At 43.4% G+C, this 5,543-nt stretch overlaps 1 protein-coding gene across 1 annotated transcript in view; it reads left to right on the plus strand.

The window, feature by feature from the left end:
* Positions 1-5,543, plus strand: part of POU6F2 (POU class 6 homeobox 2) — a 366,489-nt gene that overhangs the window by 222,440 nt on the left and 138,506 nt on the right. The window lies entirely within an intron of this gene.

The following is a 5,543-nucleotide window of genomic DNA, read 5'->3' on the forward strand; positions in this document are numbered from 1 at the left end:
CCAGTCAGGTCTGATGGGGTGCCACAACCTGGCCCCAAAGCCTATTTTTGGTGTTCTCTCCAGACTTCCTTGCTCTGCTGCCCTTGCTGTTCTGTTGCACACGGGAGCAAATGAAGGGTGAGGAAGAGAGAGTGGAGCACATCCTGGCCCACCAAGCCTTGAGGACAATATTCCTGCTCAGAGCAGCCAATGCACAGAGAGGACCATATGGCCGGCCCCTCTCGGAGACATGACATCCTTTACTGGCCCATAACCTACAGGGGACAACACTGACGACACAGTGTGGGATTTGTACCTGAACTGACCCCACCATACCAAGGCAAAACCCTTCCTCATTCTTATTTATGCAAATATAACAAAGAATGACCAAATATTTGAAAAGTGCCTTTATCCAAAATCATAAACCAAAACAAATTGAGAAGAAATAAAAACACAGGAAGAGAATACAAATTTTAGTAAAAGGCTAAATTGTAATACCCTTCTAGAGATTAGAGAAGGTTTGAATCTACGAAGCATACAGCAGATGCTATGCCCAAGGAGCATTCATAGAATAATTTGGAGAACATTTAGGTAATGGTAGCATAAAAAGATTTCATAGAAGGTTTGGGGGAAAAGTAGTCTCTCAGAAAGGGGAATATAAGAGTGGAAAAGGGAGGAAAGGAGTGGAGTCAGATGGGAATTTACCATTTTTGTGATGAGTTTAGGATGAATTCTTAATAGAAACCAGGAAAACTAGAAAATAAAACAATGAGAACAAAAACATTTTTTCCCAGAAAGGAAGTGTAATCATGGGGCATTAATTTGTTCAGCAGCAAATTGTACTTTCATAGTCACAAAAAGGTGAGCCCTGAATGTGGATTAAATCAGAAGCCTGTTGATGCCCAGAGGGAAGTAGAAGGATAGGAAGTGTGAGATGGGTTGTGAGCGGGTGGATCCCCGTTTTCCGCACATTGGAAGTTCAGAGAGAATGCCTCAAGTGGCAAACCAAGAAGAAGAAGATAATCTTAAGCACTCTATTTAGAAGATAGATAGCAAAAGACACATCTAAAATATTTTGGAGAGGCGTATCATGGATCAGAAGTTATGAGGAAGCAGATAATTTTATTATTATAAAGTATACTGTTGTAAAGTATATGTATTGTTAATTACAGACTTTTTATATCCAAGCCTTTTGTGTTTAACCATTCCCTCTGCTTGGATATTTTCCCCTTCAGCATGCATCTTACTTCTTCACTTAAATTTTAGTCTTGACTCAAATTCTGCCCCATCCACAAGGACTTCCCTCATCATCTTATATAAAATGTCAATGTAAAGAGAACAAAAACCCTCACAACTGGATCAATAGGTAACATCAGTTGTCAAGGATTTCATCTTGCTTGGATCCACAACCAATGATCGTGGAAGCAACAGTCAAGAGATCAAACGATGCACTGCATTTGGGGCAAATTTGATGCACAAAATCCTCTTTAAAGTACTAAAATCAAGGAGGTTACTTTGAAGACTAAGGTGTTCCTGACCCAATCCTTATATGCTTGTGAAAGTTAGGCAGTGAATAAGGAAGAATTAAGGAAATTTCATGCATTTGAACTACGGTGTTAGCAAAAAATACTGAAAGTACCATGGTCTGCCAAAGGAACAAACAGATCTGTCTTGGAAGAAGTGCAGTCAGAAAGCTCCTTAGAGGTAAAGATGGCGAGACTTCTTCTCATGTACTGTGGATATATTGTCAGGAGAGACCAGTCTCTGCAGGACATCATGCTTGGTCAAGTGGAGGAGCAGCAAAGGTGGAGAACCCTCAACAATAGATGGACGCAGTGGCTGCAGCAGTGGCTCACACATAAGGACAATGGTGAGGTTGGCACAGGACCGGGCAGCGTTTCCTTCTGCTGTGCAGAGCAAGGGTCCCTATGAGTCGGGACGGACCCAGTGACACCTGGCAACAACAATCCCCTTTCCTTCTTTTGCTTATCTTCAGAGAACTTCTCAGCACCTGGCATATTTACTTGAGTGCTTATTTTCTGCTTCTAATTACAATGTAAACTCCAGAAGCATGGGGACTTTGTCTTGTTCATTGCTGTATCCCCAGCAAAATAAAGATGTCTTCACGTAAGAGACACTAGAGAGGCATGATGCCTCTGGGGGGGTTCACCGGTCAATATTGACGTTAGCTGTTGTTAGGTGCTATGCAGAACAGAACAGAATGCTGCCTGATTCTATGCCTTCCTCACAATCGTTGTTGCTTCAGATCATTGTGACACTTGCTATATCAATCCACCTGTTGAGGATCATCCTCTTTCTCTCTGACCCCCATGGTTGATGGCTTTCTCCAGGGACGGATCCCTCCTGACCACAGCTCCAAACTTTAGTGGTGAAGCAGAAACCACCTGAATCACCCAGGCTTCCTGGGGGTGTAGTGGGTCACATATTGGGCTGCCGGCTGCACTGTCAACAGTTTGATAGCACCCACTGCTATGCAGGAGAAAGATGCGGCTCTCTACTCTCGGCAGGAGTTCTAGTCCCAGAAACCCAGGGCAGCACTCCGCTGTCCTATAGGGCATTCATGGACTCAGGGCAGGGAGGGGTTTGTTTGTTTGTTTGTTAGCTTGCTTGTTTCAGAGACCTACTTGGCTAAGACAGTATTTCATGTGGCCATCAACTCAATGCCAGTGAGTGTGTGTGCGTGTAAATTGGGTGCCATGATGGTCTCAGAGAAATTGCTCATCAACATGATCTCTCGATGGAAATCGATCAGTCCCCCTGGATTTGATATGAGAGGAGAGATGAAGAAACTAATACAAAATAAATGTCCACCCAGGTGTTGGGCAGTATATCAATTATTTCAGACATCTATACAAAAGCTACAGTTACAGGAGCCTTGGTGTTGCAGAGGCTAAGCACTGGGGTGCCCAGTGAAAGGCCAGGGGTGCAAACTCAGCAGCCATTATGTGGTGAAACGTGAGGCTATCGGCTCCTGTAAAGATTGGGAAGCCCTGCTCCGCCCTGTAAAGTCACTATGAGTTAAAATTGACTCGATAGATGTTGATGCTGTTACAGACTAAGGCTGAGATTACTCAGGACCAGGCAGAATTCCGTTATCACTGTGACTCGGAACTGACTTACCGGCACCTGACACCCCAATGCACTAAAGTTTAGTTTTGCCGAGTGAGGTGTCGCTCCTCATTCTTATTGTTTGACTTTCTCAGTCTCACCTCACAAGCATCGACCAATGCTGACTCATCGCGAGTTCTCCCTGTGGGTTTCCAAGACTGTGCACTGTGCACTCTAGAAAAGCCCAGTCTTTCTCTCATGGAGCTGCTGGTGGTTTCGAACTGCTGGCCATGCCTATTGCAGCCCAATGCATAACCACTACGCCACCGAGGTGACTCTCTCAATAGCCCTCCCTTTTAGAGCATGCGGAGAGAAACACCATCTAACTTAGGATTCTGTCCCTTTTGAGACAGTCTGTGGATTTATTATTGAAAGCTCTTTGACTATAAAAGTTTGTCGTTTGTGGCTTTCTGTATGAAGACTGTAAACAGACTTCCTGTTAAAACACTGCTGTGTAAAACATCTGTTCTCAGCTTATTTTATGGAAATAGGAAAGGAGGTATATTTCCAGGTCTAGTTGCTTATGTCATCATGTACCTAGACCGCAGACATGGGCTCACACACACGAACAACTGTGAGGACGGGGCAGGCCTGGGTGGTGGGTCATTCTGTCGCACATAGACAGGGCCATTATAAGTGGTGACCTCCTCATCGGCACCTAAAGTAACAGCAGACCTCGGACAGGAGCAGCAGGAAGTAGCCAGAGGAAAGACGCGCTATTTGCGTTTATCTCTCCGATGCCCAGCACTTTCTGCTTTCCGAGGCAGTGGATCAGGGCACTATCAAATGCACTGTGATGAGAGGTCTCCCAAAGTTAATTTTTCTCATAATACAATAACCAAATTTGCTTTAACACTTGAAGAGGCCCATCCATACTAAAGAGAACCAGTTGCTTAATCCTAAAATTAAAGGTTATTGCATGCAAGAGAAAATAATTACATGCTCAAAGTATGGGAAAAAAGAAAACTTTTTTTTAATATGTAGGTATTTGTATAATTAAAGACTAATCAAGCGTGAAGGGCTGCTGACTAAACCAGAAAATGAGATTGTTGGCAAGCAATATTGTAATGTAAATGCCATTTTTGTTTAACTACTAAGAAGCTGGAGAAATGATATCCTGAACAGATTAAAAGCAAACAGCATTGATAATAAATATTTATCAGATTCCAAATGCAACACAGAGAATCTTTATATTTCACGTGCGGGGTTTGTTTGCAGTGAAGTATTCAAGCACTTTTCAAGGAGCCAATTAACATCCTCATTTAGAATTACATTTCCAGATGGAATCTTCTACCGCTGTTGTGCATGTGAAATATCAACAAAGGGGACATGCCACTCTCGTGATGTAATGCCCACAATGCAACTGTCTGTTCATGAAGTTCTTGTTAGCTAGTGTTAATTCGTACTAGACGAGGACTTTCTAAGAAATGCGCTGAATATACAGACAGTCGATATAAACCACACACAGTCGTCAAAGACGATGGAAACGTTAAAGGCAAAATGCACAGTTTCTATCAACTGCAGGCGTCATGTTGAAAGTGGAAAGAATGGGGACTTTGGCGTCATATAGGATGACTTTCTGTAAGACTTTCCCAAGGCTGCACGTTCCTTGTGAGGATGAAGTCGCGCATAGAAAATGCTCTGTGGTGCCTAGGACAGAATAGTCACTCAGCGAGTCTTCATTTCACTCCTTTCTTTCTGCCCTCTCCTTTGCCGACCGCTCACCTGTCTCTTCTCGTGGCCTTTCCGTTGCCTATATGGAGACATGGGACTGCATCCTGGGTGCACACACAGAGCCTGACCAGGTCTGACCACTGCAGTGACCCTGAGGCTCTAAAGTATTTTACTACTCCAAGCACCCAATCCACTGCCATCCAGTTGATGACAGCAGCCCCGTAGAGGGTTTCTGAGACTGCAGCTCTTTACAGGCTCAGACAGCCTCATCTTTCTCCCAGGGCCAAACCGCTGACTTTGCAGTTAGTAGCCAATTGCCTAACCCACAGTGCCACCAAGTTTCCTTAAAAGTTGCCCAAGGGTGTGATAGTCTATATTTTTCTCTTGGCTTGAGAGAACCCAGAAATCCAAAAGGAAAGAGTGCATGTTGCAAAGATTCAAGCAAGTTTCATTTAATGAAGCCCTCCTTATTAAATTTACTTTCTTTCTGTTTGTGGTGACTTCCATGTGTGAACTGTAGCTCGGCCCCAATTTATCACATAAATAAAAATTAGCTGCAAAATTAGTAGGTATGAGCTCCAAAAAGCCAGCTTCTTGACCCACTGACAAAAATATGAATTAAAGCGCTTTTGAAATTCAAGAGTTTGAAGGAAAGTACACAACTTTCTTTTCACAATCAATGTTCATGGAAGCAACAGTCAAGAGTTCAAACGATACGTTGCCTTTTGTAAACATGCCGCACGAGACCTCTTTAAAGACAA

Source organism: Echinops telfairi, unplaced genomic scaffold (assembly GCF_000313985.2).
Source record: "Echinops telfairi isolate 266 unplaced genomic scaffold, ASM31398v2 ScPeMD7_7;HRSCAF=31, whole genome shotgun sequence".
In the NCBI taxonomy this organism is placed as follows: domain Eukaryota; kingdom Metazoa; phylum Chordata; class Mammalia; order Afrosoricida; family Tenrecidae; genus Echinops; species Echinops telfairi.